This window comes from Hyperolius riggenbachi, chromosome 4, assembly GCF_040937935.1.
Source record: "Hyperolius riggenbachi isolate aHypRig1 chromosome 4, aHypRig1.pri, whole genome shotgun sequence".
Lineage (NCBI taxonomy): Eukaryota > Metazoa > Chordata > Amphibia > Anura > Hyperoliidae > Hyperolius > Hyperolius riggenbachi.
Window position 1 is genome coordinate 481,765,236 of NC_090649.1, and position 26,290 is coordinate 481,791,525.

The 26,290-nt window shown below is 47.4% G+C and overlaps 2 protein-coding genes across 5 annotated transcripts in view; both read left to right on the top strand.

Annotated features, from left to right (window-relative positions):
* SYT14 (synaptotagmin 14) overlaps positions 1-8,733 on the top strand; it is a 298,006-nt gene extending 289,273 nt beyond the window's left edge. For 2 of the 4 annotated variants that reach the window (XR_011019493.1, XR_011019497.1), the window contains exon 7: positions 8,373-8,733. The gene's annotated coding sequence lies outside the window, so the exon portion shown is untranslated. The remainder of the gene's footprint in view (positions 1-8,372) is intronic. The other 2 variants (XR_011019494.1, XR_011019498.1) reach the window with 1 other exon arrangement.
* A 6,866-nt stretch (positions 8,734-15,599) lies between these two features.
* Positions 15,600-26,290, top strand: part of SERTAD4 (SERTA domain containing 4) — an 86,172-nt gene continuing 75,481 nt past the window's right edge. The window contains exon 1 of the mRNA XM_068232992.1: positions 15,600-15,763. The gene's annotated coding sequence lies outside the window, so the exon portion shown is untranslated. The remainder of the gene's footprint in view (positions 15,764-26,290) is intronic.

The following is a 26,290-nucleotide window of genomic DNA, read 5'->3' on the forward strand; positions in this document are numbered from 1 at the left end:
CTTCTCCCCCTCCCCCCACCCTCCTCATAGGTCGGAACACGCCGATTAGCAGAAAGGCAAACAAAGCGACCGGTTTGGATGACCACTATTGCGAGTGTGTATGGCCTTAAGACGTTGAACGCCCATGAAACGATTATGTTTTGCACACGGATACAGCGCATAATATTTAACCTTACACAGAGCTGTGTATTCCCATCAATCAATGTATTGTTTTTAACTAAGCGTAAGCTCTGCTTCCTGCCTAGCTACGTAAGTGTAAAAAACTATTCGCTTTGCCAAAAATAACATCTGCAGCTCATTAAATTTTTCTAATTGCTATAATGCTGTACAGGATCATCTACAGTGTGTGTGTGTGCGCGCTTGTGTCTGTGTGTGCGCCTGTGTGTGTATGTATGTGTGCGTATGTGTGTGTGTGTGTGTGTTTGTGTATGTATGTGTGCGTATGTGTGTGTGTGTTTGTGTATGTATGTGTGTGCGCTTGTGTCAGTGTGTGCGCGTGTGTATGTGTGTGTGTGTTTGTGTATGTATGTGTGTGTGTGTGTGTATGTGTGTGTATGTATGTGTGCGCGTGTGTGTGTATGTATGTGTGCGCGTGTGTGTGTATGTATGTATGCGCGTGTGTGTGTATGTATGTGTGCATATGTGTGTGTGTGTGTGTATGTATGTATGTGTGCATATGTGTGTGTGTGTTTGTGTATGTGTGTGTATGTGTGCGCGCGGGTGTGTGTATGTATGTGTGCGTGCAGGTGTGTGTGTGTGTGTGTGTGTGTGTGTGTATGTGTGCGGGTGTGTGTGTGCGGGTGTGTGTGTGTGTGTGTGTGTGTGTGTGTGTGTGTTTGTGTGTGTGTGTAAATCACACTTTTAATTAGGGCTGTTTTTTTCTTGAGGTATGATTAATCTGATTGACAACTTATTAGAAGATGGACCCGTGGTGACATCATTGCATAGTCAATGGGGGAGGGAGGCAGATAAGCAAATAATTTTTAGGGTCACATTCGCGCGTACGTTAAAAAGGGGCGCTGGGAAAAAAGGGCGCGGGGTTTTAAATGATAAACATGGATAACGTTTTAAAATATAATGTACTATATTTCGTTTAAATATTCGTTTTTATAAAGTTATAAATCATTAAATAATGTTCATGAAATCGGCAATTGTGAAAACGTTAATCTTCTGTTTAAAAAGTGAAATGTATTATAACGTTTAAAAAAAAATTAGTAAGTAACCCTCCCTGTACCTACCCCTAACCCCTAGACCCCCGTATTGGTGCCTACACCTAAGACCCCCCTGGTGGTGCCTAAACCTAAGACCCCCCTGGTGGTGTCTAAACCTAAGACCCCCCTGGTGGTGCCTAAACCTAAGACCCCCCTGGTGGTGCCTAAACCTAAGACCCCCCTGGTGGTGCCTGAACCTAAGACCCCCCTGGTGGTGCCTAAACCTAAGACCCCCCTGGTGGTGCCTAAACCTAAGACCCCCCTGGTGGTGCCTAAACCTAAGACCCCCCTGGTGGTGCCTAAACCTAAGACTCCCCTGATGGTGCCTAAACCTAAGACCCCCCCTGGTGGTGCCTAAACCTAAGACCCCCCTGGTGGTGCCTAAACCTAAGACTCCCCTGATGGTGCCTAAACCTAAGACCCCCCTGATGGTGCCTAAACCTAAGACCCCCCTGGTGGTGCCTAAACCTAAGACCCTCCTTAGTGCTCACTGTATTGTGTGTAGAATAATGTTTTAGAAACAGTAAGGGATAAAATATATTACAATTTACGTTACGTACTGATCGCTTTATTTTGTGAATAATAATGTTTTACAAACAGTAAGGGATAACATTTAAAATAATGTTTTATTGAAATAGGAACAAGGGCGTAGGGCCCGTGGTCGCAGCGGTCGCCTTGGCGACCGGGCCCGGCTCCTGAGGAGGCGGGGGAGGGGCCCGGGGGGCCCATCTCCGTTTGGAGGCCATGCGCCCGTGCGCGCTGGTAGGAGGGAGCCGCAGCCGCGGGGAGGACAGCCCGACCTCTCCCTCCCTTCCTCTCCCCGGGGCCCACCCCTCAGATGCAGAGTGAGCGGCTCACGGAAGCGCTGTAGGCAGAACTCACCTCCCTGCGTTCCACTCGCCGCTGATCTCCTCTCTGGCTGGCTCTGCATAGATGTTGTTACACACGCAGCTTCCGGCTAAACAGGAAGCTGCGTGTGTAACAGCATCTATGCAGAGCCAGCCAGAGAGGAGATCAGCGGCGATTGGAACCAGGGACGGAGGTGAGTTCTGCCTACAGCGCTTCCGTGAGCAGCTCACTCTGCATCTGAGGGGGGGGGGGGGGGGGCCCGGGGAGAGGTCGGGCTGCCCTCCCCGCGGCTGCGGCCCCCCCTCCATTATGGGGACGGGGCACCTACCTACCTGCCCTATCCTGGGGGGCAGCTACCTAATCTAACCTAATCCTGGGGGGCAGCTACCTAATCTAACCTATACTGGGGGGCAGCTACCTAATCTATCCTGGGGGGCAGCTACCTAATCTATCCTGGGGGGCAGCTACCTAATCTAACCTAATCCTGGGGGGCAGCTACCTAATCTATCCTGGGGGGCAGCTACCTAACCTAATCCTGGGGGGCACCTACCTAATCTAACCTATACTGGGGGGCACCTACCTAATCTATCCTGGGGGCAGCTACCTAATCTATCCTGGGGGGCAGCTACCTAATCTAACCTAATCCTGGGGGGCAGCTACCTAATCTAACCTATACTGGGGGGCACCTACCTAATCTATCCTGGGGGGCAGCTACCTAATCTATTCTGGGGGGCAGCTACCTAATCTAACCTATACTGGGGGCAGCTACCTAATCTATCCTGGGGGCAGCTACCTAATCTATCCTGGGGGGCAGCTACCTAATCCTGGGGGGCAGCTACCTAATCTATCCTGGGGGGCAGCTACCTAACCTATACTGGGGGGCAGCTACCTAATCTAACCTATACTGGGGGGCACCTACCTAATCTATCCTGGGGGGCAGCTACCTAATCTATCCTGGGGGGCAGCTACCTAATCTATCCTGGGGGGCAGCTACCTAACCTATACTGGGGGGCAGCTACCTAATCTAACCTATACTGGGGGGCACCTACCTAATCTATCCTGGGGGGCAGCTACCTAATCTATCCTGGGGGGAAGCTACCTAATCTATCCTGGGGGGCAGCTACCTAATCTATCCTGGGGGGCAGCTACCTAATCTAACCTATACTGGGGGGCAGCTACCTAATCTATCCTGGGGGGCAGCTACCTAATCTATCCTGGGGGGCAGCTACCTAATCTATCCTGGGGGGCAGCTACCTAATCTATCCTGGGGGGCAGCTACCTAATCTAACCTATACTGGGGGGCACCTACCTAATCTATCCTGGGGGGCAGCTACCTAATCTATCCTGGGGGGCAGCTACCTAATCTATCCTGGGGGGCAGCTACCTAATCTATCCTGGGGGGAAGCTACCTAATCTATCCTGGGGGGCAGCTACCTCATCTAACCTATACTGGGGGGCACCTACCTAATCTATCCTGGGGGCAGCTACCTAATCTATCCTGGGGGGCAGCTACCTCATCTAACCTATACTGGGGGGCACCTACCTAATCTATCCTGGGGGGCAGCTACCTAATCTATCCTGGGGGGCAGCTACCTAATCTATCCTGGGGGGCAGCTACCTAATCTATCCTGGGGGGCAGCTACCTAATCTAACCTATACTGGGGGGCAGCTACCTAATCTATCCTGGGGGGCAGCTACCTAATCTATCCTGGGGGGCAGCTACCTAATCTATCCTGGGGGGCAGCTACCTAATCTATCCTGGGGGGCAGCTACCTAATCTAACCTATACTGGGGGGCACCTACCTAATCTATCCTGGGGGGCAGCTACCTAATCTATCCTGGGGGGCAGCTACCTAATCTATCCTGGGGGGCAGCTACCTAATCTATCCTGGGGGGAAGCTACCTAATCTATCCTGGGGGGCAGCTACCTCATCTAACCTATACTGGGGGGCACCTACCTAATCTATCCTGGGGGCAGCTACCTAATCTATCCTGGGGGGCAGCTACCTAATCTAACCTATACTGGGGGGCACCTACCTAATCTAACCTATACTAGGGGCACCAACCTAATCTAATTTATACTGGGGGCACCTACCTATCTAACCTATACTGGGGGCACTTACTTATCTAACCTGTATTGGGGGCACCTAGCTGGCCTATACAGGTGGCAACTAAACTGGCTACCTATATTGGAGGCACCTACCTAACTAACCTATACTGGGGGCACCTACCTATCTAACCTACGCTGGGGGCAACTATTCTGGCTACCTATATTAGAGGCACCCACCTAGCTAACCTGTACTGGGGGCACCTATCTATCTAACTTATACCGGCGGCGCCTGCCTATCTCACCTATACCGGGGGCAACTATACTGGCTTACCTATGCCTGACTACCTATACTGGGGGTACCTATAGCTGGCTATGAGGATTTTGATATGTGTGTGCATCCGTCGGGTGTTGCCAGGGGAGGGGGGGCTGTTGTTGCCGGGGGGGGGGGGGGGGGGGGGCCCACATCCAGATTCCGCATCAGGGCCCAGAGGTTTGTAGCTACGCCACTGAATAGGAAACATAAATCATTACAAGCAGTTATAAAACATTAAAAATCTTCGGGCGCCCTTTTTTCCCGTTCGGCGCCCAGTAAACAATATTTATTATGGGAGTGAATGGCGGCGCCCGATTTGTCCACTAGCCTCCTGCGCCCTTTTCAATTCAATTCAATTCACTTTATTGTCATTGTGTAACACAACGAAATTACTTTTCATGACAACCCCACGGTGCATATAGGGAACATAGTGATAGTAACAAGGAAGAGAAGAAATTATACAAGTATGCCAGGTATTACAGATGTTTAAACAATTTGTATACAGTGTTAATTATTTCAGAGAGGATTCAGTTTCCCACATTCACAGTGGGACGTTATTGTCCTGCGTTATAAAGTCCTGGCAATATGAAAGGAAGGGAGGGGTTCCTCCAATAAATGTAAAATATTTTATATTTGTCATCATGCAGCTGAAAAAGGCTGCTATTTATTATTATAATTTAGAAAATAGATTTTATTTCTGAAATCTTGTATTTTTAGTTTGGGTCCACTTTAAATTTATTTAGTTAGGGAAAAAATATCTAAAGCTCGCCATACAATCTGTGATGCAGTATTTAGCCCCCCAGTATAGGTAGCCAGGTATAGGTGCCCCAGTATAGGTAGCCAGGTATAGGTGCCCCAGTATAGGTAGCCAGGTGTAGGTGCCCCAGTATAGGTTAACCAGGTATAGGTGTCACCAGTATTGGTAGCTAGGTATAGGTGCAACCACTATAGTTAGCCAGGTATAGGTGTCACCAGTATAGGTATCCAGGTATAGGTGCCCCATTATAGGTATCCAGGTATAGGTGTCACAAGTATAGGTATCCAGGTATAGGTGTCACCAGTATTGGTAGCTAGGTATAGGTGCCCCCAGCATAGGTATCCAGGTATAGGTGTCACCAGTATTGGTAGATAAGTATAGGTGCCCCCAGTATAGGTATCCAGGTATAGGTGCCCCCAGTATAGGTATCCAGGTATAGGTGCCCCCAGTATAGGTATCCAGGTATAGGTGTCACCAGTATTGGTAGCTAGGTATAGGTGCCACCAGTATAGGTAGCCAGGTATAGGTGCCCCCAGCATAGGTATCCAGGTATAGGTGTCACCAGTATTGGTAGATAAGTATAGGTGCCCCCAGTATACGTATCCAGGTATAGGTGCCCCCAGTATAGGTATCCAGGTATAGGTGTTACCAGTATTGGTAGCTAGGTATAGGTGCCACCAGTATAGGTAGCCAGGTATAGGTGCCCTCAGCATAGGTATCCAGGCATAGGTGTCACCAGTATTGGTAGCTAAGTATAGGTGCCCCCAGTATAGGTATCCAGGTATAGGTGCCACCAGTATAGGTAGCTAGGTACAGGTGCCCCAGGTATAGGTATCCAGGTATAGGTGCCACCAGTATTGGTAGCTAGGTATAGGTGCCTCAGTATAGGTTAGCTAGGTATAGGTGCCCCCAATATAGGTAGCTGCAGTATAGGTGCCCACAGTATAGGTTAGCCAGGTATAGGTGCCTCAGTATAGGTTAGCCAGGTATAGGTGCCTCAGTATAGGTTAGCCAGGTATAGGTGCCCACAATATAGGTTAGCCAGGTATAGGTGCCTCAGTATAGGTTAGCCAGGTATAGGTGCCTCAGTATAGGTTAGCCAGGTATAGGTGCCACAGTGTAGGTTAGCCAGGTATAGGTGCCTCAGTATAGGTTAGCCAGGTATAGGTGCCACAGTGTAGGTTTTTCGCCTGAAGAAAGGAGAAAGCTTCTATCCAGAAATGCGTTACATAATAAACATTTTATTGTTTTTCAATCAAACACGGACTTTGCCGTGTATCCTTTCCACACGCACTGCACCTTCCAGGAGCATTCAGCAGCACACTCTATCCCCCACATAGTGGGAGTTCAGAGTGTGACTAACAACCTTGCACACACAGCTTCCAGGCACTACATTCAGCAAGACCCAGCGAGCGGCCATCTATGGAGATCAGCTGATGTGACCGATCCTGTTTGTAAGAACCATGGCTGCCTGCGTCCCCGGCATAGAAAGGGACAGCGCTAGACTGCTGACAGACCCATATGGGCTAGTCAGTCAGTCCTAAAGGTGAGATCATTCCCCGGCAGGCTTGCCAGGGACAACTGCTACCCTTCTGAGTGCGCTCTGCTCTCTCTCCTCCCATACCCCTCACCCTGCCCTCGTCTATACAGATACTTGCAGTCTTGCACCACTATCCAGTGGCTTCCAGAGAGCGGCACCACCACCATTTTGATCCTCAGCCTACACACTGTATAACACCACTACAGGATGCTCCCCTGTATATGCAGAAGTCTTCTATATATACACTGCCCAGTGTATATGGAACAATACCTACTGCAAGTATAGGTTAGCCAGGTATAGGTGCCCCCAGTATAGGTTAGCCAGGTATAGGTGCCATCAGTATAGGTTAGCTAGGTATAGGTGCCCCAGTATAGGTTTGCCAGGTATAGGTGCCATCAGTATAGGTTAGCCAGCTATAGGTGCCATCAGTATAGTTTAGCTAGGTATAGGTGCCCTAGTATAGGTTAGCCAGGTATAGGTGCCCCAAGTATAGGTTAGCCAGGTATAGGTGCCCCCAGTATAGTTTAGCCAGGTATAGGTGCAATCAGTATAGTTTAGCCAGGTATAGGTGCCCCAGTATAGGTTAGCCAGGTATAGGTGCCCCCAGTATAGGTTAGCCAGGTATAGGTGCCATCAGTATAGTTTAGCCAGGTATAGGTGCCCCCAGTATAGGTTAGCCAGGTATAGGTGCCCCGAGTATAGGTTAGCCAGGTATAAGTGCCATCAGTATAGGTTAGCCAGGTATAGGTGCCCCCAGTATAGTTTAGCCAGGTATAGGTGCCACCAGTATAGGCAGCCAGGTATAGGTGCCACCAGTATAGGTAGCCAGGTATAGATGTCCCCCGCTCCCCCAGTTTTGGTAGGCTGGGGGATTACAGTGCTGGAGGGGGGAGTAACGGGCACACAGGGACTCCTGTAGCGGGCCATGGGGGGAAGGGGACTCCTCACTCCCTCTCCTCGGGCCCCCTCTGTGCCCTCCTCCATTGCAAAAGATTTATGGCAGCAGCGGAAAGTGTTTGTGGTACAAAACTCACCTTCTCAGGCTCAATGGGAGGATTATGTGTCGCCAGGCTACTCTGTCTTTAGCGCCACTCACTACTTCCGCTAATCAGGAAGTAGTGAGCGGCGCTGGAAACAGAGCAGGCTGGAGGCATATTAACAAAATGCACAGTGCCATCTTATGGCCATTTAGCATACATACAGTTTAAGCATGCCTGTCAAGTTTCCCGTCAAGTGTCAGGCAGCCTATTGGGCCAATCAAAGTGTGGGGATAATGTCCTTTAAAGTGATTGGACCCGCAGGGGCTCAGGGTAGGATGAGTGGAACGCTCGTCATTGCCAATTAGCAGGCATAAGTTCGTAGCGCTCGCTATGCTACTCTGATAAGGCACACTAACCCTGATAATGCATGTCAACTCTAATAAGGCATGTTAACTCTTATAAGGAATGTTAACTCTGATAAGGCTATTTGTTATAGTGAATCAACCCCAGAGTGTGGTTTTAAAACTGCAACTGTGACAGTATGATGTAATATTATAAATAAAGCTATATAACTGAAAAAAAAAATAGACTCTATTCTTTGCTACAAACATTCTATTCAGTATCTGTGCTACACAATACAGTTCATTATAAGTTGTTATTTTTTTTCTTCAGGTTTGCTTGACATTTTTGTTCTCCTTGTGCAAGGTGTACTATCAGAGCTTCCCTGCCACGCAGAAGGTTCAGCACATCCGAACGTGGCACAATGGTTGTTCCAGCAGGAGCAGCTGATGCGAGACTCGTGGTCCCAGCAGTGGGAGAGGACAGAGCGTGGCCCCGGCATCATTAATACTAAAGAGGAGAAACATCAGCAGCCACAGCTGCCATCTTGGCTGGGGACCAGGCGAGCAGATGGATGGTCACTGAGAGGCAGCATTCAAATTAAATACTTTTCACAGCGGGAATGAAGGGAATGCTGGAATGTAAAAGAAATGATGCCATTTCCAATGCACATTAGCGATGACAGCAATAAAGATGGGACAGAAAGAGGCTTGTATAAGGGCAAGTCAATGACACATCACTGCGCACATACAGATTAAAGCTGAACTCTGCTTTCCAGATAACATGTTACTGCGTGGGCCATGTGCTGGTTCCTGCGCCCGTACATGGATGGGGGCGTGGCCACGACGAAGAAGAGGGTCCTGGGGAGCAGTGGTGGGGTGAGAGCATCCAGAGGCTTCTCTCTACCATGGTAAGTATCTGAAGCTCCCATGCCAGCCCCGTTTCTAGGGACGGGCAAGGTGGGTGTGCGCAGAGGCGGGACAAGGTCCTCCAGCACCCAAGGCTGAGACACCAAAGTGCACCCCTCCATCCCTCCCACCCCAGCCGTCACACACTGGGCTTGATTCACTAAACTGTGATAACGATAGCGTTTTGTGCGCGTTATAATGCGTGTAACGGTTTTCGCACGCAATTGCGAATTTTTCATGCGCTACCGCAAATTTTTGGAGTGAAAATTCGCATTACCGCGTGAAAAATTCACGATTGCACGCAAAAAGCGTTACACATGTTATAACGCGCGCAAAACACTAGTGCGGCTGTGATATGAGTTATGGTTTAGTGAATCAAGCCCACTGATTGCTATTAGACTAAGGGCCCCCGACCCCCCCCCCCCCCCCAACACCTTAATCTCTACTTATCTGGCTTGCAGTCACTGTCTTATATCCCCTTTTCTTATTTCCTTCTGCTTCAAACATAATAAGGGAATGATAGCTGAGTGAGTTGTGCGCCCCCCTCCTACACTGCGCCCTGAGGCTGGAGCCTCTCTCGCCTCTGCCCTGCGCCCCCTCCTACACTGCGCCCTGAGGCTGGAGCTCTCTCGCCTCTGCCTCGGCCCTGCACCCCCTCCTACACTGCGCCCTGAGGCTGGAGCCTCTCTCGCCTCTGCCTCGGCCCGGTGCTGGGGGTGCGCCTGGGAAGCAGTGCAGGATAGGGGAGCAGCGGGCACACACAGCCGGGGAAGAAGAGGAGGGCTGACTCCTCCCACCCGCTCCTCCGGCCATCTTTCTGCGCTCACCATTGCAGAAAAGTACTTTGGCGTAGCGGGATGGGAACACTCAGTTAACACTAACGTCCTTCAGTCTTCTTGCTATAAAGCTGCACCTCCCGCCGGGCTTCTCTGTCTGCAGTGCTGCAAACAGAGGAGCTCGGCGAGACATCGAGCTTTTTAGCAAGAAGACTGAAGGATGTGAGCGTTAACTGCATGTTCCCATCCCCGCTACGCCAAAGTACTTTTCTGCAATGGTGAGGACAGAAAGGGGGTCCGAAGAGAGGGTGGGAGGAGTTGGGCACTTCTCCCAATCTGATATACCTGGGAAACATCTAGGGGGGTTACTCTAGGGGGGCATCTGGCCACAATTGGGGGGGGGGGGGAAATACACCTCTGGCTACCAATACTGGTGGGCACGTCTGGGGGTGGGGGGGATACTCTAAGGGGGCATCTGGCTACTTATACTGGGGGATTATCTGGCCACCAATACTGGGGGGAGGGGCTACACATCTGGCTACCTAAACTGGGGGCACTGAAGAAAACTTGCATCTTCTATAAATGTTTCTCTTTCCCTTCAGACGGTATTGTGAGGAGGCAAAAATGCCGCAAGGCTAAGAAAGGTTGGGTTGGGGCATAATTTTTACATCCTCACACTGGGAGCGATTTCACCTAGAAACTGCCCTGGCCTATACTCTATACACTCTGTGAGAAGGCACTGTGTATTGACCCGAGGAAGCAGGCCAGTACCCGTGAAACGATATCTGTGTTTTGAAGAACTTTTCCAGTAAAAGTGCTGTCTTCCAGAAAGAGAAAAACCTCTCTACTCTGAATTTTATGCCAATAGAAAACTATTTTTATAATGCTCTGGGCGCCTCCATCCCTTCCAATTTACAGTCAGACCTCCTTTAGAGGTAATAGCTTTTTTCCCCAAAACTATACCTATTTGTTGGGATCTGTAACCCATCCTTGTGAGTATAAAGTTATCTCATATACTTACAATTACGCCTATACTAATGGTACTGCATCATCGGGTTCCTGGCCTCTCTCTGCTTACCACCTAGGTGTTCCAAGATTACCATGTGAAACGCCCAAACTTTTCTGTATTATGGTAAGTATCTAGCAATCAAGCACATTTGGGAATGCCTCGAATGACATTTTTGATGACTGGATCCACCACCACTGCAACCATCAGCAACTGGCAGACTGCCTGGCTCCAGAATCTCTATCAACCTTACTGAACTGCTTCCATGGCTTGTGGCTGCTGTCCCTGGTGCCAAAGGTGTTTATTCTGAATATTGGCAGGTGGTCATAATCATTTGCCTTGATTGTGTATTCCAGGGGTGTTCAAACTTTTTAGGCCAAGGGCCATACCGCAGTTCTTGAGGTTGCTAGTGGGCGACCTACACTATGCCTACTACATTTTGGCAAACCATATACTGCATGCAGTTACCATACCCCCTCAGTAAGCAGCCTACTGATTCTGGTGCAGTGACTGCTAATGAGTAGCGGCTGGTGGTGGCATAGTGGCGGCTGTTCTTCAATGACTGTTGCTGCTGGCACACTGTGCTGGTAGTGAGTGGCTGTTACTGCTGCTGGCACACTGGTGACTACTGAAGGCACACTCATGGCTGCACCCTTCCTTACCCTTTACTCACTGTGTAACTGGTTCTGTTTTGCATTCCGCTCTGCTCCTCCTCGTCCATCGGGACTCCGGTAGCTAAGTCTCAAAGTCCTATAGTAATTGCCATAGGATAAAACTACAAAGAAAAAAATCTGCATATTTGGACGCCAGCGGCCATTTTTTTTGTATTCCTATAGTCATCACAACAGGACTACAGATGAGCAGAGGGCAAAACGACATCACAAATTGGTCCATGCATGCAGCACTGCAGCAACAGCTTGCGGGCCACATGTGATCGACAACAGAAGTGAGGTTTGATGGCCAACAGAAAAGCCTCAGCGGCTCGGACTTTGGACATGTCTGGTTTATGCAGTCATCTATTCCCGCCCTTCACTTCTCTACTCACTATTATGGTCATGTGACTGTCTAGGAGAACTCATGGAGAAGCATGTGATCAGTTTGGTCAGGTGATAGATATGTAAGGCTCTGAGTGGCTGGTCATGATCATGTGCTAAAGCAGGATTTGATCACAGCAAATCGGGACTTTAACCCTGATTAAAGGGGCACTACAGCGAAAAACTGTAAAATTTTAAATATCTTCAAACATATACAAATAAGAAGTACGTTTCTTCCAGAATAAAAATGAGCCATAAATTACTTTTCTCCCATGTTGCTGTCACTTACAGTAGGCAGTAGAAATCTGACATAAGTGACAGGTTTTGGACTAGTCCATCTCTTCATAGGGGATTCTCAGCAAGGCTATAAAGATATTCCCTAAAAAGGATTTAAACAACAATGATGCTGGCCAGCTTCCCTGCGACCTACACAGTTTTTTGTCAGTTGGACAGAGCAACTGCCATTCACTAAGTGCTTTTGAAAATAAATATATCCCTGAGAATCCCCTATAAAGAGATGGACTAGTCCAAAACCTGTCAATTCTGTCAGATTTCTACCACCTACTGTAAGTGACCGCAACATAGGAGAAAAGTAATTTATGGCTCATTTTATTCTGGAAGAAACGTACTTCTTATTTGTATATGTTTGCAGATATTTTTAAAATTTTACAGTTTTTCGCTGTAGTGCCCCTTTAATCAGGGTTAATGGTAACTCTACATTGAGCTAGGTAGTAATGATGGTCATGTCTAGGAGAAGTCATGGAGAAGCATGTGATTTGCTTGATAAGCTGATAGATTTGCAAAGTCCCAACATAGGAGAAAAGTAATTTATGGCTCATTTTACTCTGGAAAAAAATGTACTTATTTGTATATGTTTGCACATATTTTACATTTTACAGTATTTCGCTGTAGTGCCCCTTTAACTGCCCCACAGTGATTGTATATGTATTGATCACCAGGTGGGAGGTCTTGAGATGAGCACATTTGCTATCGCTGCTTTTTTTATGATGACCACATAATAAAAGTTTTATTCCAGTTAAGATCAACATTTTTGCTATTTTGACATGTGAAGACTGGACACGTATACATGTCCAGACAGACTAGCGCAGCTCCTATCCAGGGCCGGATTTAGGCCAAGGCCAGCCTAGGCCATGACCTAGGGCACCACAGTAGCAAGGGCACCAAAGCAGCAGGCTAAACTGGAGCAGCATTTGCAAGCTTCCAAATGCTGCAATGCAGGGAGATCAGGTGAGCGCCTGACCGTGGTACTCTCCTGCTAGCCGCCTGTGCAGCAGCCACCTTGCTCTCTGTGCACGTTTGCATTGTGGCCGGCGACTATGGACTTGGGCAGCATTGGAGACGGAAAGGAAGAGGAAGCTTCTGCACTGGAGACGAGCAGAGAAATGAGTGACACTGATGGCTGCTGCGGTGTGAAGGCGAGCTGTCAACCTATACTGGAGGGGGGGGGGGGGGGATTAAGGGAATCATCTGGCCACCTATACTGGAGGGAAAGGGGGGAGGGGTCATCTGGCAACCTGTACTGGGGGGTGATCAGGCTACCTATACTAGAGAGAAGGGCAGAGGGGTCATCTGGCTACCTATACTGGGGGGGTGATCAGGCTACCTATACTAGAGGGAAAGGGGGGAGGGGTAATCTGGCTACCTATACTGGGGGGTCATCAGGCTACCTATTCTAGAGAGAAGGGCGGAGGGGTCATCTGACTACCTATACTGACACTGAAGGGGGGCAGCTGGTGACAATGGCCTTGGGCGGTAAAGAGTAAAAATCCGGCCCTGCTCCTATCTGGACGATTATAGTCATCCAGATTAGATTAAGAGGCTAACTAAAAAAAACAACACACAGAGGAGAAAAAGCATTATTAGTCTACATTGGCCAGAAATACTAAAAACTTTAAGGCCCTGTTCACACTGAACGCTGAAAAACAGATGCGTTTTAACTGATCATGGCAATGCACTGTGAGAAACTTTCAGTTAAAACGCATTCAATGTGAACTTATCCATAGGGAAACATGGACACTGGACTATACATCAGTTGTCCATTTAGTTATAACTGACCCCAACTGATTCAGTGTGAATGGACCCTTAAAGAGGAACTCCTGTGAACATTTTACTGTTGGCAGGTGATGTAGCTGCTGCATGTTTTTTTGGCAGTTGGAAACAGCTGTAAACAGCTATTTCCCACAATGCAGCAAGGTTCACTGACAGAAAACTGCCAAGAGTAGGTACTTTTCTTGTGGGAGGGGTTTCACCACAATATCAGTCATACAGCGCCCCCTGATGGTCTGTTTGTGAAAAGGAATAGCTTTCTCATGTAAGAGGGGGTATCAGCTACTGATTAAGATAAAGTTAAATTTTTGGTCGGAGTTTCTCTTTAAAGAGGAACGCCAGTGAAAATAATGTAATAAAAAAAGTGCTTCATTTTTACAATAATTATGTATAAATGATTTAGTCAGTGTTTGCCCATTGTAAAATCTTTTAAATCCCTGATTTACATTCTGACATTTATTACATGGTGACATTTTTACTGCTGGCAGGTGATGTAGCTGCTGCATGCTTTTTTGGCAGTTGGAAACAGTTGTAAACAGCTATTTCCCACAATGCAACAAGGTTCACAGACAGGAAACTGCCAAGAGTACGTACTCAGAGTTTCTTGTGGGAGGGGTTTCACCACAATAGCAGTCATACAGCGCCCCCTGATGGTCTGTTTGTGAAAAGGAATAGATTTCTCGTGTAAAAGGGGGTTCAATTCTTGGTCACGGTTTCTCTTTAAATGTACTGGAAATGGGGGGGGGGGGGGGGATTTAAAAACCTCCCTGGTGTTCAATTTCCCCAGGATTTCTGTGCAAAAACTGATCTAATTAATTTTCATAACTTTTTTTCCCTGTAACTTGCCAAAATGTGTCACGCAAGGGTCTAGTATACAGTACAGGAGAGTATTGATGTGTATGCACGTCAATACTGTTCACAGCATATTTTGTATTGACGTGTATATCTGTCAATACCGCCAGGGAGGTTAAAAAAAATTATACATACCTGGGGCTTCCTCCAGCCCACTCCAGGCTCATCGCTCCCTCAACATCCTGCACTGTCTGTATCCTCTGAATTTTGTCCTGGAAAGTCCTTTAGTCGGGGCCAGTCGGCGCAAGCACAGTCTGGCCACGCGCATTCCTGACAGGAGCACAGCGTTGCGCACGAGGCTGGGCCATGTACGCGCAGTACGTCCCAGACCAGAGGACATCCCAGGGCGAATTGTGGAGGATCCAGACCCTGCAGGAGGGCGGTGAGGGAGGGATCAGCCTGGAGGTGTCTGAGAGCCCCGAGTATTTATAATTCTTATAAATACGCACGTATCAGGTTCCCTTTAAGCGCAATTAAGCTCTATATATGATACATTATAAAAATACATTATGGGGGGGAGCAGTGATCTGCTTTCCTCAGTGAAGGGTCTATCTGGTCATCAGTTCTGCTGCATTCTATTGCCAACTGATTTTACTTTTTCACAAGTGTGCCACAGCTACCTGGACAATGAATTGACTTGTTTTGTGAACTGTAGCTGGGGCTTATTTTCGGAGTAAGATTTATATATGAAGCATTCTCAAAAATCCAGAAAATTTTTTTTCCAGGGCTTATTTTCGGGGTAGGTATTATGAGTATGATGTGGATGTGATACGACGTTGTCCAGTAGTGTCCCTGCGTTCCCGTCCTCGGCCAGCAGAGGTCGCCCCCCGCGCTGGGAAGGAGGGAGCAGTGGGGGGAGCGCAGCAGAGCCTGGCTCAGACACGAGGTTGTCATATTTCCTCGCTAACCCTGGGGGCACACTAGAATTTCTCCTGCCAGATCCACAGGGAAATGTTAAACAGGATTTACTGGTTTCACACGCTCGCTGCTAGACTCCGATCCTTCCCTCCACCAGCTCTCCGCACAGCCCGGCTCCGACAGATGCCAGCCAGCAACATCCACAGGACCCCCTGCAGCACTGGTGAGTGGTGGGCACACAGGGGGGCGGCAGCTGTGGTGGGGGACAAAGGGGGAGAGAAAGCTGCACACCTCGGCTCAGACAAAGGAACCTGCCAGGAAAAAGTTTATTGCAGGTATCGGATTTGTGCTGCCCTTTATCCAAGGCGCTGCAGAGTGGGCATATCTGTGCTTATACTGAATCACTCCATTGGCAAACTGTCCTTATAGCTGTAGTGGCACTACAGATCCCAGCAAGCCCAGCCAGCCGATGTATGCTACTGTGTATGCCAGTCTTTACCTTTGGTATATTGAGCTGCCCTTTATCTAAGGCTCTGTGCAGAGTGGGCATATCTGTGCCCATACTGAATCACTCCATTGGCAAACTGACCTTCCAGCTGTAGTGGCACTACAGGTCCCAGCACGCCCAGACAGCCGATGTATGCCACTGTATATGCCAGCTTGCCTTTGGTATATTGTGCAGGACTTTAGCCAAGGCTCTGTGTAGAGTGGCATATCTGTGCCAATCAATTCTTACTGAATCAGTGCTACTGATCTGGCATTAGCAAACTGCCAGCTGTAATGGCACTACAGGTCCCAGCAAGCCTAGCCAGCCAGCCTTTGGATATGCCAGTCTGTACCTTGGGTATATTGTGCAGGACTTTATCCAAGGCGCTGTGTTCAGTGACATATCTGTGCCCATCACTGATTACTGAATTACTGCTACTGATCTGGCATTGGCAAACTGTCCTACCAGCTGCAATGGCACTACAGCTCCCAGCCAGCCTATGTATGCTCTTGTGTATGCCAGTCTCTGCCTTGGCTATGTTGTGCAGGACTTTGTTCAAGGCTATGTGTAGAGTGGCATATCTGTACCCATCACTGCTGCTGACCTGGCATTAGCAAACTGTCCTTTCAACAGTGAGCCCGGCTAGCCTATGTATGCCACTGTGTATGCCAGTCTCTACCTTGTGTATAGTGTGCTGCCCTGAGCCCTCCAAGGCTTTGCGTAAAGTGGCATATCTCTGCCCATCACTCCTTACTGATTCACAGCTGCTGGGCTGGCAAACTGTTCTTCCAGCTGTAGTGGTACTACAGGTTCCAGCAAGCCCAGCCAGGCTATGTATGCCATTGTGTATGCTGTTCTCTACCTTGGGTATATTGTGCAGGACTTTATGCAAGGCTCTGTGTAGAATGCCATCTCTGTGCCCATTACTTCTTACTGAATCACAGCTGGTGATTTGGCATTAGCAAACTGTTCTTCCAGCTGTAGTGGCACTACAGGTGCCAGCAAGCCTGGCCAGCCTAAGCATGCCACTGTGTATGCCAGTCTCTACCTATAGTATACTGTGCAGGACTTGACATTTTAATGGTGGATGGAACCGTCATATGGAGCGTGTGGCTTTTGCATTTGCTGTGCCACTACAAGTCCCAGCATGCCTATTCAGACTCAGATGCCCTCCAACCTCAAATGATGCTCAGGAATTGCTATTAGTGGTGTGCTGAACAACCTGTGGCTTTGTAGCAGTTGTGCCACTACAAGTCCCAGCATGGCTCCCCGACCAAAGATGCCATCCTATCCTGATTAGCTGCATTCGTGGTGTATGGAATGGTAACTGGCAACCTGTGGATTTGCAGCTTCAATGCCTCTCTAAGTTGCAGTGGTGCTGTGTATGCCACCCTGTATGCCACCCTTGTGCTGGTCACTGGGCAAGAGTTGCCATGGATTGTGTATGGCCATATGTATCCACCTGGAAAGCCACTACAAGTCCCAGCATGCTTTCTTACCCTTTATATGCCACCCTGTATTTCTTTGTATGCGTGTGGTCCTATGCATCCAGTAGCTTTACACCTGGCGAGCCACTACAAATCCCAGCATGCCTTACTAGCCTGTATATGCCACCGTATTTCACATTATTATTATTACTATTATTATTATTATTATTGATTTCCTTATTCTGATTGGTTGGCTGGAGCTGCTGTTGATTGTGTGTGGTCATATGCATCCAGTAGCTTTACACCTGGAGAACCACTACATGTCCCAGCATGCCTTACTAGCCTGTATATGCCACCCATATTTCACATTATTATTATTGATTTCCTGATTCTGATTGGTTGGCTGGAGCTGCTGTTCATTGTGTGCGGTCATATTCATCCAGTAGCTTTTCACCTGGAATGCCACTACATGTCCCAGCATGCCCTACTAGTCTATATATGCCGCCCTGTATTTAATGGTATGCTGATTAGTGCTCAGGCACTGCCAATGATTGTGTGTGATCCTATGCATCTAGTAGCTTTACTGTTTGAGTGGCACTACAAGTCCCAGCATTGTCTGCCAGCCTATACATACCTCCCTGTAGGCTACCCTAGCCAGTTTCGCAGCCAGGAACAGCTAAGGATGGTATATGGGGTATTGCCATGTGCTATTGTATTTCTGATTGCTTCTCAGGTCAGGTTGGCATCCGGTAGCTTGGCAGCTTCTGTACCACTACAAGTCCCAGCATGCCCTGTCAGCTTGTATTGTATGCCAACCCGTCCTGAGTTAAGATCACGGATGGCCAGTGATGGTGTATGGAGTGGTCATGTGCATACTGTGGCACTATAAGTACCAGCATGTCCTGCCAGCCTATATAGGTAACCCTCTATGACATCCTGAGTATCAGCAAGCGCTGCCAACAGGATCATTCCTATGCTTTGTGCCAGGCTGTGCAGAACGATGCTAGGAGTTACCATTGCCGGTGCACAGAAGGGTCATATGCAGCCTGTGGCTCTGCAGCTTCTGCACACCCTACAAGTTCCAGCAAGCTGTGCCAGCTATGCCAGCCTGTCCTGATTAATGTGTGAAAGCTGGCACTGACGATGTGTGGAACATTCATACCCAAGCTGTGGCCAAACACCCTCTGTACAACCGGCAGGTCCCGTCTAGCCCTGCTAGCCTATATATGGCATGCTGGATGCCAATCTAACCTAAATAACGCTCAGAGGTTGCCAGCGGCGGTGCATGGCGCAATCCTAGGCAGCCTGTGGTTTTGCAGCCGCAATGCCACTGCAAGCCCTAGCACGCCTTGCCAGCTTACACTGTGCCACCCTGATGGCAACTTCATTTTTAGGAGAAACCTGTTATATTGCTTAAAGGGGAACTGAAGTAAGAGGTATACGGAGGCTGCCATATTTATTTCCTTTTAATCAATACCAGTTGCCTGGCAGCCCTGCTGGTCTATTTCTCTGCAGTAGTATCTGAATAACACCAGAAACAAGCATGCAGCTAGTCATGTCAGATCTGACTGACACACCTGATCTGCTGCATACTTGTTCAGGGGCTATGGCTAATAGTATTAGAGGCAGAGGATCAGCAGGGCTGCCAGGCAACTGGTATTGCTTAAAAGGAAATAAACATGTCAGTCTCCATATACCTCTCTCTTCAGTTCCCCTTTAAAAACCCATCCGCAACCCGAGACGCTCCATTTGTTGGACTACAAGCACCAGCATGGCACGTCTGTATCTCAGCTTCACGGGTTCTGCAGCATAGTTGGCGATATTTCAATATCATGCTGTCTCTGAGGACTGGCACTCGCCACAACCTCATAACAGCTTATTTACTAAAGTGGATTAGCAAGCTTGTGGGCATGATTGCCAAGTAAGAGCGCTTGGCACATATTCCTACATGCCGATTGCTTTTCGGCACAGCGGCAGGCGGTCAGCGGGCGAGGGCGTCCTGGCATCTGGCATGGATCTGCCACAGATTAAGCTGGTACTGATGAATCAATCGGTCTGCTCTAGTTAGCGACTCTGCTACCTATGCTTTGGCTAATCGATAACGATGGATTTGTGACAGCAGTTTAGATTGGAGCTGGAACAAAATTAAGAATTGATCGTTTTTTTAATCTTGCTCCTTAAAGGCAACCTAAACTGAGAAGGATATGGATTTTTCCTTTTAAAATAATGGCAGTTGCCCGACTCTCCTGCTGATCCTGTGTCTCTAATACTTTCAGCCACAGCCCCTCAACAAGCATGCAGACCAGGTGCTCTGACTGAAGTCAGACTGGATTAGCTGCATGCTTGTTTCAGGGTGTGACTAAGGCCTCTTTCACATTACAATGCGTACAGGAGAACGGCTCCTGCACGCGTTGCGGCGGGAATCTGCAGTGCGACGCTGAGTAGCGGCGGTAGTAATTAACCCGACGGGGAAACGCCGACAGCAGGACTGCCAAGCAACTGGTATTGTTTAAAAGGAAACATCCATATCCCTCTCAGTTTAGGTTCCCTTTAAGCTTGGTACACACTTTCAATTAGGATTGGCCAATCGCTGACCAATTTTACCCCCTCCATGTAGTATGAAGGTTTACCTACATAATCTGTTCATAGTATTCAATATCTGTGGGCCCTTAAGGCTACGTTTCCACTAGTGCGGTGCGATTCCAGTGCGGGAAATGCGTAAACGAATTCGAATCCGCGGTATGCGTTTGTATGCGGATTTTCACGCGGAACAGTTTGCAGTATGCAATTTTAACCATGTCAATACCGGTATGCATTAACATTGGTTTTTACGCGAAAACACATTACAGGCAAATCGCACACTAACCTTGCGGTGTGCGAATTCTGATGGCTCTGCTGTGCAGATTTTTGGGCTAGTGGAAAACAGGCTCATTGACTAGAATTGGCTTTATGCGAATCTGCGTGCAGAAAACGCATGCAGATTCGCTGTAGTGGAAACGGCCAATCCTAATTGAATGTGTGTACCAGGCTTAATACTATCAGTCCTCTTCTCTAGTGTAGCCATGAGCAGTGTGTTCTGTAGATCTGAGCAATGTCCCCCCCACCGTATATGAGATAAGTGCCTGTTATTCGCTGAATTCTCACGAGTGTTTTGCAAAGTGTTCCGCGTGATTTATTAGGCGCAAAATTAAATTTGCATGCCGTGTGGCCGCTGCAGCCATCTTTTAAAGTGCAACTCCATTTTCTAGTATTTTTTTTAAATGCTGTGAGCATATATCAGTGCTGCAGAAGATTTCCTGCAGTTTAAAGGGGAACTGAAGAGAGTAGTATATGGAGGCTGTCATGTTTATTTCCTTTTAATCAATACCAGTTGCCTGGCAGCCCTGCTGCTCTATTTCTCTGCAGTAGTATCTGATTAAAACCAGAAACAAGCATGCAGCTAGTCTTGTCAGATCAGACTTATAAGTCTGAACCACTGAAACACCTGATCTGCTGCATGCTTGTTTAGGTAGTAATAGTATTAGAGGCAGAGGATCAGCAGGGCTGCCAGGCAACTGGTATTGTCTAAAAGGAAATAAACATGACAGCCTCCATATACCTCTCTCTTCAGTTCCCCTTTAATAATGGTGATTATGATGTTTCCATTTCTATACGCAACCAGCTGTAAACATTCCCAAGCTGACCGTAAGCTCCTAGTGCACAGGGATCTGTACTCACTCAGGTGTATGGACTGCCTAGAAGTAGTCATCCCTGCGGGACTAACCTCCTGAATACCAGCACACAATGGAAACTGTGCCATTGCCGTGCATTGGTTACAGCGCAGCCACGGTGCGATGCGTCTATGTAGCCGCATCGCACCGCGTACAGTGGAAACGGGCCCCTAAGGTGGTAAAATTGGTCAATGATTGGCCAATCGTAATTGAAAGTGTGTACCAGGCTTTGTTGCTCTTTCTTTTACCATCTCTGTTATGAACAGAGCTGCTCAAATCCGGATCCGGGAGACATCCGGATAGTTCTATCCGGATATCTCCCAGTTACCTGGGCGGGGGGGGATCAATCTTACCTGTCTGATATCTTCTTCGTCCGTCCCTTGGCGCCTCCCACAATGCGGTCCAAACGGTGGTCATGTGATTACAAACACTTCCTCCTTCCGGGTTGAAGGAGGAAGTGTTTGTAATCACATGATCACTGCGTGGAGAGCATCGTGGGAGGCGCGGAGGGACGGACGAAGAAGACATCAGACAAGATTGACTCCCCGCCCACCCTGCACAGGTTTACTGGGAGATATCCAGATAGCAACTATCTGAGTATCTCCCGGTTCCGGATTTGAGCAGCTCTAGTTATGAACCTGAAATAATGTTTACCATTTAATGTTTACAATGTGTAGAGACCAATGGAAGAGTTCCTTTTCTAACAGTAGAACAGTTTTTCTTTAAAGTTAGTGAACTGTGTTACATGTTTGAAAGGAACTCCAGTGAAAATAGTGTAATGAGCAGAAGTGCTTAATTGTGCATAAATGATTTAGTCAGTGTTTGCCTATTGTAAAATCTTTCCTCTCCCTGATTTACATTCTGACATTTATCACATGGTGACATTTTTACTGCTGGCAGGTGATGTCTGTGGAAGGAGATGCTGCTTGTTTTTTTTTGGCAGTTGGAAACAGCTGTTATTTCCCCCAGTGCAACAAGGCTCCCACAGTGTGATGTCAGCACCATGGTCATGACATCACACTGTGAGAGGGGTTTCACCACAACATCAGCCATACAGCGCCCCCTGATGATCTGTTGGTGAAAAGGAATAGATTTCTCATGTGAAAGGGGGTATCAGCTACTGATTAGGATGAAGTTTAATCCTTGGTCACTGTTTCTTTTTAGGAATGCATATTATTTGTATCAATGCATTAAGCAGTGGTTTACTGGTGTTCATCTCCTCCTTCCAACATCCTGGTCACTGTTCAGTTCACATGACCTTTCGTCATGTGTCCATTAAAGGGGCACTACGATGAAAAATTGTAAAATTTAAAATATGTGCAAACATATACAAATAAGAAGTACGTTTTTGACTTTTCTGCTATGTTGCTGTCACTTACAGTAGGAAGTAGAAATCTGACAGAAGTGACAGGTTCTGGACTAGTCCATCACTTCATAGGGGATTCTCAGGGATTTATTTATTTTCAAAACCACATAGTGAATGGTAGTTGCTCTGTCCAACTGGCAAAAAACTGTGTAGGGAGCAGGGAAGCTGGCCAGCATCATTGTTTAAATTATTTTCAGGGAATATCTTTATAAAGAATAAAAGCCTTGCTGAGAATCCCTTATGAAACATTTTATGCGCACTGGTGCGACTTTTTGTGCGCAGCGCTAACCTTTGCGCGCGCAAACTTTTGCGCGCATATTAGCAAATGCTAAGGGGCTTTTCACTGGTGTGCTAACACTTAGCACGCTTTAGGGCTCTTTCACATTAGGGCAGATTTTCTGCGTTTCAACGCAAAGGGTAAAGTTTGCGTTACCCAAGGTGAAATGAAAGTCCATAGACTTTCATTTTAGCTTTCACATATAACGCAGCCTTTTTGTGCGTTGCGTTACACTGCACCCAGGCGCAGTTTTTTGGCCAACGCTAGCTTTATGCGTTACAATGTTAGTCAATGTAAAACGCACACTATGCGCGTTTTCAATCCGTTAACGCAGGCAATCAGTCCCAGAATGCAACAGAGGAACAATGTAGAAAGTTGAAAACTAAAAGAAAAAAAAATTACCTGCGTTTTTCTATGTGCTGTAACGGATTGAAAACGGATTAAAAACGCACACTCACTGCAGTGCAACGCATATCAAAACGCATTAAAAGGCATACAACAAAACGCATGCTTTGAGCGTTCTCCAACGCAAGCTCTGATGTGAAAGAGCCCTTAGTGAATCCCAGCCCAATGTATTTATTCATGAAAGCGCTCAGGAAATCGCTATACAAAGCGTTTTTTCAAGTAGTTTGCGATTTCCCTCTACCTTCCATTATAGCCGAATCGCCCAGAAAATGGTACAGGCAGGGCTTCGGTCAGCGGAACGCAATCGCGACACGCACATGTGAACACTCATAGGAAATCATTGCACAAGCACGGGGCAATTTCAGAAATCGCCAGCGCTTAAAAAATACGCGTAAACGCTCATAGGGCTTGTTTCACAAAAGCGGGATAACTGCTATCAAGGCGCAGTTATCAAGCGATTTGCCGCACGCGAAGGTTTGCGCGCGTAAGGATTATGCTGTGTGATAAACGAACATTTGCGTGCGATCACGCGTGTGAAACACGCAGATGATCGCACGCAAACCTTCGTTTATCACGCAACGTAATCCTTTACGCGCACAAACCTTCGCACTCGGCAGATCGCGTCATAACTGTCGTGAAAGCAGTTTGTGAATCAAGCCCATAGTGTGAACAGGCTGTAAAAGTTGATTTCTTGAAGAAGATGATATAATTTAAACATAAGGAATAAAATGTAATATTCCTAAGAGGAGCTGATTAGATTTCCAAGGACACAGTACTATTACTGGGGGGCACCCCTGACATGTGGCCTATTACAGGCTGCAGAAGGTTGGGGGGGCGTGCAGCCAGCCACAGATCACTGCGACACGGTGACACACTCTGGGTATTCCAGGCGGCAGGGAGCGCAGAGGGTTAATAGAACTAATTGGTGTTTGGAATACTAATTGTGTCTTCTGGTAGGGAGAGCATATGATGGCGTATCTGGGGATCGTGTCTGTGCTTGTGTGATGTACAGGTCAGAACACAGCCCGGGGCAGAGAGGAAGAAGCAGTCTGTTCCCAGCAGCAAGCCGCCACTGCCAGGAAGGTCATTTTAGGTTGGGCAGATGAATATTTTAGTGTTTATGACATACAGTACCTGGGGGTGCTCAGCTACAGCGCGCCTGCCTGCTGCACTGGGGAGAGCTACAAGGATGTGATTGATGGAGGAGGCATGTGCACAGAGACAGCCCCAAGGGGGCAGCACTACGCCCCTGGAATCATTTTCAATATACATTATATATATATTCATACACACATTTCACACACTTTTTTCCCTACACCGCGTATTTATACAGACAAGGGTGGATGAATGAATACAGAATGCTAGGCCAGACTTTCCAGACCAGGTGCCAGCAGTAAATATGTTAGGCCAGCTCCATTGACGGCAATTAGAGAAAAACTCAAGGGTTAGCAGCCAGCTGTCATTTTTTAAAGTGGACCTAAACCCTAAGGCTTAACATAAAACGAAAGGCTGCGTTTTATGTCCTGTTTCCTTTTTATGTTGTGTGTGTTTTTTGTGCGGTTTTGGTGCGTTTGCGTTAGCGTTTTTACCGAAGATGCATTTTGCGCGCATTTTAATGTGTTTGCGGTTCGCATATGCGTTCTGTATGCGTTTTATGCAAATCACTAGGAAGACAACAGGATGCGGAAATACGTCATAAAACAATCTTTTTTTCTTTTTACCGAAAACGCACAGAAAAAGGCATGGAAAAGGCATACCATTGCATTTCCATTGACTTTCATTATTTGCGTTTTTGAAAATTATGCAACAAAACCTGCCTTTTTAAAAACGTACGCATCAAAAACACATATGCGTTTTTTATATGCCTTTTTTCCTGCGGACTTCCATTAGCGGCAAAAACGCAGCGTTTTCCGCAACGCTAGCGTTTCTGCTATGTGTGCACCTAGCCACAGGGTTTTTTTGTGGCTGGAAAGTGTAATGGTTAAGGGCTCTGCCTCTGACACAGGAGACCTGGGTTCAAATCTCGGCTCTGCCTGTTCAGTAAGCCAGCACCTATTCAGTAGGAGACCTTGGGCAAGTCTCCCTAACACTGCTACTGCCTATAGAGTGCGTCCTAGTGGCTGCAGCTCTGGCGCTTTGAGTCCGCCAGGAGAAAAGCGCAATATAAATGTTCTGTGTTTGTTTCTGTGTTTTACACTTTATGCTTTTTAATGTGTTGCATTTTAATGCGTTTTTTTTTCTATAGCAGTGCATGGTGAAAAAAACTTTAGTTTTTTAGAATAAAGTGTAAAAGAGGCCATAGGGAAACATGGACACTAGACTGCACATCAGTTGTCCTTTTAGCTACAACTGACAGCAACTGATATAGTGTAAAAGAACCCTTTTAGGGTCGTTTTCCACTATATCAGTTGCTCTCAGTTATAACTGAAAGGACAACTGATTTTCAAAGTAATGCCCATGTTTCCCTATGGCTCAGTTCCCACAATACAAATTTTAAAGGACCACTATCGCGAAAAAAGTAGGCAGTTATCATCTGACAGAACCGCCACGTTTTAGGCCAGTCCATCTCCTCATGGGCGATTCTCAGGGTTTTCTTTGTTTTCAACAGCATTTCCTGAACAGCAGTTGCAAAGTCTAACTGACAAAATAGTGTGCAAGTGAGTAGGGAGGCTGGCTGGTATCTTACTATCTTGGCAGTTAAACTGCTGTTCAGGAAATGCTGTTGAAAACAAAGAAAACTCAGAGAATCCCTCATGAGGAGATGGACTGGCCCAAAACCTGTCAGCTCTGTCAGATTTTAACCTCCTACTTTTTTCGCGATAGCGGTCCTTTAACTGAAAGCCTTTTTACAATGCACTGGTATGGAAAGTTGAAACACATCAGTTTTTCAGCGTATAGTGCAAAAGAGGCCTAAAAAAAAGTTCCACACTGTTTGTATAGTCTGTAGAACTCACAATAGAGTAGCATGAATAAATGTTCAAAAACTGACCTTTTGTGACAGAAAATACAGGTGTTATTGTTTAGCCACACCCCCTCCTGAAAAATTGCCACGGCAGTTTTCTGCACTTACAAAGGCTT